This window comes from Lepidochelys kempii, chromosome 7 (genome assembly GCF_965140285.1).
Source record: "Lepidochelys kempii isolate rLepKem1 chromosome 7, rLepKem1.hap1, whole genome shotgun sequence".
Lineage (NCBI taxonomy): Eukaryota > Metazoa > Chordata > Testudines > Cheloniidae > Lepidochelys > Lepidochelys kempii.
Window position 1 is genome coordinate 76,203,571 of NC_136386.1, and position 12,487 is coordinate 76,216,057.

General features: G+C 39.8%; 1 protein-coding gene and 1 long non-coding RNA gene across 8 annotated transcripts in view; one reads left to right on the forward strand and one right to left on the reverse strand.

Annotated features, from left to right (window-relative positions):
* The window catches only part of FAM13C (family with sequence similarity 13 member C), a 199,984-nt gene that overhangs the window by 127,034 nt on the left and 60,463 nt on the right, over positions 1 to 12,487 (reverse strand). The window lies entirely within an intron of this gene.
* LOC140914767 (uncharacterized) overlaps positions 1 to 12,487 on the forward strand; it is a 73,098-nt gene that overhangs the window by 27,865 nt on the left and 32,746 nt on the right. The window contains exon 3 of one of the 2 annotated variants that reach the window (XR_012159976.1): positions 166 to 2,819. The exons of the other annotated variant lie outside the window; for it this stretch is intronic. This is a non-coding gene — a long non-coding RNA (uncharacterized LOC140914767). Of the gene's footprint in view, positions 1 to 165; positions 2,820 to 12,487 lie in introns of those variants that run through there. 2 annotated transcript variants of the gene reach the window in all.

The following is a 12,487-nucleotide window of genomic DNA, read 5'->3' on the forward strand; positions in this document are numbered from 1 at the left end:
AGATGTAAAACTAATTTATATAAGCTAATGGAGCTCTATCCCCCTAGTTTCCTTCAATTCAAATTCTGCAAATCAGTGTTTCTCAAAAAATAGGGAACTATAATAGAAGACAAGAAACACAGCACAAGGTGACTGTATCATGACTATCCCATATCATTGATTCAGCTAAGAGGAGACCTCCACGGACACCGCAGCTCTCACAGCTGCTCCCCCAGTGCTGAAGAGGAAGAACAACTACTACAACCACCATATCAAGCCCCTCCATCAGCTCCTTCTGAAAGGCAGAGTCAATGAGGACTGCCCAGAGATCCTGGGCAGGCTAACACATAGTCCGTTTCTTCCTCAGATGATTGTATGTCACTTATTCGCAAAAGGCATTTTAAAAGAGCATTGTTTTGAAATTACTGAGCTCTCCCTGACTATTTGCTTTAAATTTCAGCGGTCAGCCAGAAGAAGAAAGAAAGAGGTCATGACATTCAAATAGCCGTAGAAAAAGGACAGTGTGTTGAGGGGCGTGGGAGGAAGTAGATTACAGCCATCTGTGAGTCTCCAGATGCTGGGAGCTCCTCAAGGACAATCTGGGTTGAAGAGCTCCCACGACAGCAGTGTAAGTGGCAGGCATTGCAGTAGAACCTGAGAGTTACGAACTAACCAGTCAATACACACCTCATTTGGAAGTGGAAGGCAGCAGCAAAGACCCCCAAAAAAGCAAGTACAGTACAGTACAGTATTAAATGCAAACTAGTAAAAAAAATAAGGGGAAGGTTTAAAAAAAGATTTGACAAGGTAAGGAAGCTGTTTTTGTGCTTGTCTCATTTAAATTAAGATGGTTAAAAGCAACATTTTTCTTCTGCATAGTAATGTTTTAAAGCTGTATTAAGTCAATGTTCAGTTGTAAACTTTTGAAAGAATACCTATAATGTTTTGTTCAGAGTTATGAACAACCTCCATTCCCAAAGTGTTTGTAACTGTGAGGTTCTACTGTATATTCACCCCCCCCTCCAAGATGCTGAGGTTATTTTATATTTTAATCTATTCTGATCCATTGAGTGTATCCATCCACCCACTCTCCTCAAACACTAGCCACCATACAGGACAGTCACTGCAGACTGGAAATAATCATTTCAATGTTATGAGTGGCTTGGTGATTGCTGAGGAGTGGAAATTGGAGCATGTGAAGCTAGTAGTTCATTTGGATCAGCTCTCCACTGTCCAAATAGCTGTGCAGCTTCCAGAGCAGGTTTGTATCTTCTTTTTTGGGCAAGGGTGATAGGCCTACCTCTTACTGGAAAAGGGCATCCAATGAGAGAGCTCACATCCAAGGCTTTCCAGGGATCTTGCTAGTTGGGAATCTGGAGATATCTTGTGGTACTGTTAAGTAGTAATTGACACTGTAACACTGGATGTGTCTTGAAATAAATGAGAGGTTTTTAGGTAAAACAAGCTTCAGTCTAGTTTGAAGTTATGTTTCAATTATATTTAAAGTAATGCTTGAATTTAATAGACAAGACTACCTACCACCACAGAAAGTATCTATCAGTACAGAGTGAAGTCTTTTTTCTTCTTTTAGCATGAGCCTCAGAGCAGATTAGATCTGAGATAACATAATAGTAAACTCTGCTGTGACTAGGGAGGTTACACCCTTAACACTGCTGTGATAATTGGACCTACAAATGTACCCTATTTGTGAGCTCAACTGTAAAAAGTGAGTGTAAATTCGTAAGATTAGTTCATAAGTGTCAGGGATGGTCTAGCGAATACTTAATCCTGCCATGAGTGCAGGGGACTGCACTAGATGACCTCTCGAGGTTACTTCCAGTCCTATGATTCTATGAGAAGATGCCACAATAACATAACAAAAATTGTTAATGGAAAAATGTAGAAAATGGGAGTAGAAAGACTGAGTTCAACAAGGGCTGTGTTAAGATCATGCCTGTTAACAAGAACAATGAGAGACCGAAAAATCAATGAACCAAAATTGGCTTGTCAGATATGAGGCCTAGTTGGTTGACAAGATAATAAGGGGATGGGCTATTCTGCCCATCTCTCCCTGTTAGGGTGCTTAAAGGAAGAGACTTTGGGAGAAAAATATGACACTGGAGCAAGCTTCATGACAATCACTGCCACCCCCACTGCTCCTGGGGCCCCAGACATATTTTTGTCCTCATCCTAAAAGATGTCCTGACCAACCTGACCCAAGAGAGGGACTCAGATGACATTGCCACTTCTACTGGCTTTGTCCGAATCCCAACCACCACCTGGGATGTGAGACTTTGTCTCCTCTCACCCCCAAATGTGTCCTTTTCCTTCCCTATCTTATTTCTTCTCTTTCCAATCTCTCCTTTTGCCTTGTCTAATAATAGTCTGTCTTAGTCAGTCAACACTGCATATCTCGTGACAATGCTCTAAGCCTCTAACCAGACAGGCAGCTAAAAGCAATGCTCTAAAGAGCCCAACGCTGGTAAGAGTTTGCCAGGTCTTGGAGGAGCTGGTCAGACAATGTACTGCGCCCGTGTTTCTCCAGCAGCGTGGCTGAAATGAAAGTCAACATGAGAGGGACACAGGCTGCATTTTCTATCTTTGTGTGTATGTGTGTTTTTTCAGGAAATGGGATCACAGGAAACGAGATCAGACTTTAATAACAATGCCAGCCGCAGCCTAGCTCAACTAACTTCTCTTTTCCCCAAAATGATGGTTATTACCATATTTAATACCATCGAATGTCAAACAAGGGTTTTTCCTTCTAAAAACCTCTCTCCAGCTAAAGGCACAGAGAACAAGAGATGTTGTTAAAATAAAAGCCTTGCTTAATACTGTACATTTTAAATGCTTTAGATATTTTTCCTTCTTTTATGTATCTTTAATAAAAGGTTTAAAGAATTTTTAATGATGTGTTTGCCACGGTACTGAGCAGGCTGGGGTGTCTGTACCTTGTTTATCACTGTTGATGTTGGACAGTGATGGGGTTACGTTAAACACCTTTGACCCATTTATTCCATCAAAACTAATACAACAGTACTTAACATTAATATTACTTAAATGTATATTATCCTGATTTTAAAATGTGCATCTAGGTTAAAACTTTGAAAAACTATCTTAATTCTAGAGTACAGTACTTTTGTGCCTAATGAACTACACCCCCCACCCCACCATATACCCCTTACTAAAAACATAATTCATAAGAATGAAAGTAGAATTCCATACACCAGCTGAAGACTCTACAGTTCTACCATCAATGTTTAAAATAAACAAAGGCAGCTTGCTATACACAATATAAAATAATTCAATGGTTTAATTTCTTAGCCATAAAATGTATTTAATCAGTTTGCTTCTGATTAGTCATGTTCAACATCTTTTATTTTATATATTTGAGTTTCCTAAGTATTTACACATTTCCTCCAAAAAAAGAAAAAAATCACATTTTTTGCCAATAAATTTGGTTTCCAACTGACAAACTACAGAATTACCCAACATCATGAATGTGTGTGATTTTGGTCCCAGATAGAAATTCACTGTGTTCCACAAAGAAACCTCAGAAAAGACTACAATATCCCTTTTTTCCTTTTTTGGCCACTTTTCTTGGCAGTGACTCTAGCACCAAAAAACATTGCAATTAAATCCTTTCACCAGGTTATAAATGTACAGGTTGCAAATAAAAACCTACCATTAAATAACAAACAGTATATGAATGGTATAAATCAAATATTCCTGTTATTCAGAAATCTGCAGAATTCCCAATGTTATTCCACTCGAGGCTCTGTGCTGTTTAAACAATGAATACACAGTAATGCAAATCTGAGCAGATGTTATATAGAAATGGAAACTCTGATGGATTATTTCAAAAGGGAACAAAATTATAACAAATAGAAAAAATAAACTAGATAATTTAATAAATACAAACCAAAATACTTAAGATGCTAACTACAGAATGACAAATGAAGAACAAAATGTAAGTTTCTAAGCTTCTGAGAGAGACACTATTGAAACGTTTAGGTATACTGCCATTTTATCATTTGTTTTGATATTCTATCAAATACAGCAAGAGGTTTTTAATTTAATTTATTCCCATTGATATTTTTTTTCTATTTTGAACTGAGTTGACATAACAGAATTATTTTCTCCACAAACCTACTGTCATAAAAAAAGTCTCAGGATAACTAATAGAGGACACACTATCGTTTAGTTTGAAGAAAATGTATCCTGCCATGGCTCAGACATCTATTAATATGTCACAAAGTCTTGCCCTCTGGACCACTTGGACCTAATCCTGCCCACAACAGAAGCTCATAAGCAATTAATGGGTGCTTAATGGGCAACGTGAAATAAGCTGTTGATCAAACGGCCTGATCCTACAAGAGCCTGGGATAAAATTTTCAAAAGCACCTTCATGACTTAAAAGCCTAAATCCTACTGACTTTCAATGAGCTGAAGGCAGCTAAGCGCCCACCTCACTTTTGAAAATGGGACTTCGGCATTTATGAAAACTTTTACCCATAATGGCCTTCTGGCATCCAGCACATTGCAGGACAGAGCCCTATGTCAACTTCCTGGTAGGCAAATATTCACATCGCAAAACCAGCACCACATTTGACAAACTAATTGGCATTGTTTCTCAAAGTCCTGAAGGTAAGGCTAAGGACTTAATTGTGAACAGAGACGCAATTACCCTCCAAGCCCCGGAAGTGGTCCCTCTGGAAGACTCTGAAGCACTCTGTCGGAGTGCTATGGGAAAGCTTGCACTACTGCAGCACGTTCTGTACCTGTTCTATGGATAATGGAACTCAGTGTGTGAAAGTTGATGGTTTAACAGTCGCACGCACACACACACACACACACACAAAATGCAATAATATATAGAGTGCATACCTTGGAATTGATAAAACCTCACAGGCCATCATTCTCTCACTGGAAACTTCCTTTCGTTATGGAAAAAGGGCTCCACCCATATTGAAGTGAGGGAAGTATGAATAAAATACAAATACCTGTAATGGTGAAAGGCTGAAAAGCTACTCGGGCATCAAACAGAACTTTTGTACCTAACTGCCTCCGACACCCTCTGCAAGACACTGCACTGCTGATGAGAGGAGAGAAGCTAAATTCCCCCTTTATGGCTTCAAGATTCAGATCTATGGTATAGCCTACTTTGTAAGCAAACACTAGTGTTATGGGATACACAAATCCCAGATTTTCTAAACAATAGAGAGGTTTATTGAGTCACAAAGGACATTGTGTTACTACATAGATCAGATACTAGGGTTTGTGCCAGCTTTAATAATAGAACCTATTGAATGCTGGAACTCCCAACATACCATAAATGTCTAAACTTATGTCCCAAATTACTCAAACATTTGTCTTTACATTAATATTTGAAAGGGTGCAAAACATACAATCTGTTCTTTCTAAACAGACAACCAAAAGCCCTTGAACTGCAGCTACAGAGTTTATTCAAAGTATCTATACCCTTTCACAAAGGAACAAATGTCAACATTATGGGACCTTCAGAATTGTCCTAGACCTGTTATTCCATTGGCTGACCTTAATGTGATTATCAACCTTTATTTTCTTCTCACTGTAATCTAATTCTAAACGGGTGTTATCCTGAACAAGGCACTTGATGACAATCACATTTGTGTCAGAGATCAGGAAATGTAATACTATAAACAAACAACTTTCCTCTGTGCAAAGGAAAATCCTGTGCCATATTTAAAATGTGCAAACCTTTCAAAAATCCTGAGGTAGCTCTGTGTCACCTCTTAAAACATTAAAAAGTTTCTGTCTTGAAACTGAAGTCTGTATATTAACTGAGTTGTATGATTAGAGACACATTGAAAACCCTCCTAAAATACAAAGGAATGAATGCACTTTACAACAAATCTCTGTAATGGACAGGAATAGCTTAGTTAAACTACTTGTGTGTTCTTTCTTTTCTTCCATTTACTGAACACAGATTTTCTCTGAAGGTGGCCTCTTCAGATCCATATACTTAAGTCTCACATTATTCTGCTTGATTTCACTTCTACCATAAACACTGGTGCATATATATCCAGAAATACACACATGTAATGAAGATAGGGACTGATCCAAAGCTCATTGAAGTCAATGGGAGTCTATCCATTGAATTCAAAGGATTTTGGTTCAAGCCCGTACTTTACAATGATTCATTACTGTACTTTATTCTATCACAGACAGAGTGAATTTAAATCTCTGGATGATGCCATACTGAGGCAGCAATGTTTTATACAATGTTCTGGAGCTGGTGATATTCCAAAGTTAAAGAGCTACAGCTAACTGGAGATGGGCTGCATTCACTGCCAAAGACCTGATTCAATAAACCCTCATTTACTATAACACTTACTGTGCTATGCTCCAAGGTATGCTAATGATACTGTGCATTAATAAACTATTGAAATATAATGATATAAGTGCTTATTTCATTCTGGCTTTTTTATCTTGGAAATTATTTGAAGCTGCCTTTTCAGGCTTGTTTCTTTTTAATTTGAGTGGGATTTTAAAATTTATTAAATTTTATTTAAAATAAATAAATAAATAAACCCTACAAATGGGTAACATATCCCCACATGATGGGATTTAAGTTGTTAGCCTCGGGGAGGACAATAGCTAGTAAATAGCTGTTAAGACTTGTTACAGATTTCCCATACTGCTTCTGAGGGGGATCACCGTTGGTGACACATACTGTATTTTACATTTCTATGGAAATCTTATTACTTGAAGTAACATTATATGCATATTACTTGCGTTAAAATACATGGTTGCCTATTACTGCTGTGGGTAATACATTAGTTATTAGTCCCGTAGCTTGTGCACAAAAATAGATATAATCTTGTGATGTGGCAAACTATTCTAAGCCCTTTAAGCAGCAAAACAAAAAAATTATAAAAAGATAAATTATAAATCAACCAATCAGTCTGCTCTCTTTTGCCTTCTGAGCAGCCGTCATTCCTCCAGTTCTCCTGTTCTGCATCTCTTTCATTATTTCAGTTCTGCAGTTGGTCAAACAAAGGATGTCCAGTTGCTGCCAATTTCCCTCTATTGTGGTATTTTCAGGAAACCCCAACTTGTCAGGAGTTATCAGCTAGCCCCTTTGTTTTTACCAGAGGGGAGCTAAGTGACTCCAATACAGACGAAGATAGATTGATATTGCTGACCCTTAACCCAGAGTATATAGCCAAGTGTATGCTAATGTCAGAAGGACTGCAATTACAGTAGGAATTCATTTGTAATATTAAGTCACTATAATGTATCTAATCTCTGCATGAGTATTTTGTAATTTATTTCACCATGGGATAAGGATACATTATTTCTACTGTGGTAGAATCATGGATCGGGGTCCCACTGTGCTAGGGGCTGTGCAAACACAACAAAAAGACAGACCTGGACTGAAGAGCTTATGGAATATCAATATGTTGTATGAGAATTGTCAGTCCACTTTGATAGCTATACGGTGGGTAACAGTAAAAGCTCAACCTTCTCTCCTCAGCAATGTTGGAGGTTCCACAGTCTCTCTTATTTCAAATTATAGGCAGAGATCACAGTTTGTACAGGCGCATTGAAAGTTTGTTTTGTTTTACAGTGGTGCTCACCATCCAAGACTCTGTTCACAGCAGCTCCAACCAGATTAGAGCTGAAGAGGAAGACCTGTGCCTAATCTGTGGGTGGGACAGGGCAGAAAGGTTAATTAAGCCATTGGGCAGAGCCCACCAATAGGCACAGGAAGGAAGTGAAAAGGGGGAAAGCAGAGAGGGAGAGGGAGATTGCAGTTGCTCTCCCCCAGCTTGTAAAGGTGCCACATATGCTGTGAAGGTCATGGGACTCAATTATAAATAAACTGCACAAGGTGTTGAACCAGCACAAGGGTCTCTGCATGGTTTGTAGATGGAGACAGAAGCAGGACCGAGGAGACCCTGTTACACTGCCATGTAATCACAGAATATTAGGGTTGGAAGAGACCTCAGGAGGTCATCTAGTCCAATCTCTTGCGCAAAGCAGGACCAACACCAACTAAATCATCCCAGCCAAGGCTGTATCAAGGGGCCTTAAAAACCTCCAAGGATGGAGATTCCACCACCTCCCTCGGTAACCCATTCCAGTGCATCACCGCCCTCCTAGTGAAAGTGTTTCCTAATATCCAACCTAGACCTCCCACACTGCAACTTGAGGCCATTTCTCCTTGTTCTGTCATCTGCCACCACTGAGAACAGACTAGCTCCATCCTCTTTGGAACCCCCCTTCAGGTAATTGAAGGATGCTATCAAATCCCCACCACCACCACCACCACCTCTTCTCTTCTGCAGACTAAATAACCCCAGTTCCCTCAGCCTCTCCTCATAAGTCATGTGCCCTAGCCCCCTAATAATTTTCATTGCCTTTCACTGGACTCTCTCCAATTTGTCTACATCCCTTCTGTAGTAGGGGGGACCAAAACTGGACGCAATACTCCAGGTGTGGCCTCACCAGTGCCGAATAGAGGGGAATAATCACTTCCGTTGATCTGCTGGTAATGCTCCTACTAATACAGCCCAATATGCTGTTGGCCTCTTCACAACAAGAGCACACTGCTGACTCATATCCAGCTTCTCACCCACTGTAATCCCCAGGCCCTTTTCTGCAGAACTGCTGCTCAGCCAGTCGGTCCCCAGCCTATATTGGTGCACGGGATTCTTCCTTCCTAAGTGCAGAACTCTGCACTTGTCCTTGTTGAACCTCCTCAAATTTCTTTTGGCCCAATCCTCCAATTTGTTTAGGTCACTCTGGAACCTATCCCTACCCTCCAGCGTATCTACCTCTCCCCCCAGTTTAGTGTCATCTGCGAATTTGCTGCGGGTGCAATTAATCCCATCATCCAGATCATTAATAAAGATGTTGAACAAAACCAGTCCCAGGACTGACCCCTGGGGCACTCCACTTGATACCAGCTGCCAACTAGACACTGACCCTTTGATCACTACCCATTGAGCCCAACAATCTAGCCAGCTTTCTATCCACTTTATAATCCATTCACCTAGTCCATACTTTTTTAACTTGCTGGCAAGAATACTGTGAGAGACCGTATCAAAAGCTTTGCTAATGTCAAGATATATCACATCCACTTCTTTCCCCATATCCACAGAGCCAGTTATCTCATCATACAAGGCAATCAGGTTGGTCAGGCACAATGAGAGCACAATCAACAATATGAGTATCGTAATATCTGCCTATTGTACTGAACACAAAATATGTGACAGCAATGGTTAAATGTTTAAAGGCCTATGAACCATATAGGCCATTGACCAGTCAAAAAGACCAGCATTACAACCTGATGATGTGATTGTTGCAAGCATCTAAGCATACAAACAGAAGCAAGTTAATGTAACATTAGGCTAAAATGAAATCTTAACAAAAAGATAATTAGTAAAATATATCAACGTCATTTAACCCAAAACATGCAGACCAGCTGCAATAAAAAGCCCAAGACAAAAAATCCCACACAGAGTAATGATGCGCCTTGTTCAGAGCCATTGCAACCTACCTGGTGATGGGATAGCCTGCATGCTGCCAGTAGCAACTGTGTGTGCTGATACATGGTATGCTCTAAGTGTGCAGTGGGGAGCCACATGTTGGCTAGCATATCAACATTATCTGGCTTAGCTCTACACTTTGAATTACACTACACAATCACTCAGGACATGGAGTACCTTTTCCTTTCTCCTGTTGGTTTGCAGCTTTGGAATCTGGCCCAGAGTAAGGAAACGCTGACTGTAAATCTTTGTGCAGCTCCAGTCCCTGGATCTGACAGGGTCTGGCTGGCCTCCCAGCATAAATTAGAGCAGCCCCACACCTACTTATTTATGCCATCTGGTCATTGCCTCCAAGGGACTGTTACAGCAGCCAGGGGTTTTCAAAGTTCTGGCCATGTCTCCAGTGTGCCCACTACAGTGAAAGAGGTGTGGGGAGGGTGGAAGAGGGAGGTATGGAGCCCCCTGTGCTGTCTTCACCACCTGTGGATTCCCCTATAACAGGTGCTGGGTTAGGACAATGATATAGTACCTTTACTCCTCCAGAGCTGGTCCTGGGCCAGGATCTGGCCTGTACTCTCTAATTTAATAAGTGAACATTCTGAATTTATAAGGAAGCATTCAGTCCTCTTAGCATCTAACTGCTCTTGTAAATCTTGCCATTCCGTGATGGAACGTTGCATCAATTACATGATATTTAGCTCTCCAAGAGAAATATTTAATTCAACAAAATGCTTTAAAATCCATACAGGGACGACAAAAACATAGACTTAAAATTAAAACTCACTGAGAGAGCAACAGAAACAAAAACCATCCTATGTCTCTCATGTAGAACTTTATGGCACCTGGGGACAGAATCTTTTTGACGGATTCTAGTAATCTACCCACTTCACACTTTTCACTGTCTGCCTCTTCACAATATCTGTATTACAAGCAGCATTACCTTTAAGATCTGTAATACCACATCTTCAATCCTGCTAATTACTCTCAATATTTGACCTCCTTTATATCATCTCTCAGATTGACCAACCTGAAGGCATAAAATATTCTCAAGGACCATCACACTATACAAAAAAACACCCTAAATTACCATTTTATTGTATATAGAGTTCTAGGATCTTACAAATTGACCTAATGAGGATTTCCTGCCCTTCATGGTAAATTCCATTTAATTTAAAAAAAAAAAAAAGGCAGGGCAAGGAGGGGACAGCACTCCCTGAAGAATTTTAAGGCTCCAGGAGTTGTGTTGTACTCTCAGTTTTAATGCAATTTTGCATCTTACATTATTATTTTACATTTTTACTCTGTAGAAGTAAAGAATGAGAACCTGCACTTTATAAGTGACATGGGTGACCCAGCATGCGGTTTTTCAGAAAATGGATGCACGTTAGTGAAACAGACAAATCAGCCTGCACACTGAATTTCAATCTGGATGTTGTTTTTAACAGTCAGTTTTGAAAATTCTCTTAAGTACAGTAAGTTGTGAGCAAAGGCAGCAGTTTTCTCACAGCCTTCTCTAAAAGTCTATTAGTCCTTTTCCTGATTAATCTAATCCATTAAGACTGCACAATATTAATTTTTGCTTCATAGAACTGTGAAGACAAGCCATGTAATATGTTTGCTCCTCTGTATTTACATCCTCTTGATCCACTCATATCAACTCATCACCCAAGTTACAGAAATGTTTCTCAGAATTGCTAACCAAGGCAGACAAATGAGACATCACACTGGATTTAATAAAAGAATATTCTAGCACTGGATGCAGCCAGGTCCCATTTACAATTCTATCAGCCATCCTTTACATCAATAATATTTGAAGTCTTCCACCTGGAAGCTGTTAGCATCAATGCAAAGGGAGATTCAATGGGCTGGTTAAATAAAAAATCAGCCAGTTTTGCCAGCCAAGAGAAACATGTAGGTGATATGTGGAGTTGGCCAGTCTGAAGTAGCTCAGCATGAAGTTTCCACAAACCCAGGAATACAGTAATTGCCTTGGAAAGCTAGTGAACTTTAGAATGAGGAAGAGGAATGATGCTGCTGAGATGCCCATTTCAATAAACCACAGTGAAAACAAAAATGCTCCTATGTGAGTAATTTAAAAGTATATGTAGCATATATTCTAAGTACACTGCAGCCACACTGACTGGTAAAGTCTGTACTATCAAAATTAGTTTATGCAATGAGCTCTACACCTTAAATCAATTGGAAATTGTAGCTGACGTAGAATGAGGTGGCCTGCTCAGGTGTTTGCTGCTGAGAGCATATTAAGCTTGTGTTCTGTAACCTGTACCAGCTGCCAACTCATTTCCAGGTGTAGTTTTTAATAAACAGAATGATTAATAGGTTGCATCCTCCTGACGACCTTAGTGTCTGCCAGTCTCCCTGTGTAATGATTCTAAGGCATTGAGCTATCAGCCCTCTCTTGGTATAAACAGGAGAGACTGGTTGTAGAACAGTCTAAACTTTGAAATCTGCTTCCTACCCCAATTCAGCAGAGCTTGGTTTGGATGCCCTTAGGAGAGACGGCAGAATTATTCCTGTTTTTAGGCTTTTTCTGGAGAAGACAGACCGTGAGAGTTAGAAATGAGGGAGACTGGCTTGGGAAGTATAAGGGAGTTGTTAGTAGAGGCTGCATTATGTAGTCCTGCTGTTTAATAGAGATAATGCTATCCAGAGAGCCTAGACTGGGGTCTGAAGGCCTCTGGGAGTTTTGCTTTCAGTTTTATTTTGTTTTTAATTTCTTTTAGAATATTATGAGTTAGCTTGAGCTGGGAAAAAAATTCTCATTACATTCTTCAGTGAATAATGCAGCATTAGCTACATCACAACATCCTGCAAATTTCTGTCAATTTTGCCAAATTGCTCGGACAACCCCTTTCTCCCCCACAAAAAAAACTCTGACAAAATCAAAACATTTTGTTTTGATTGTTTCTAAAGAAACATTTTGATTTTTTCGTTCAAAATGACTTTTCATT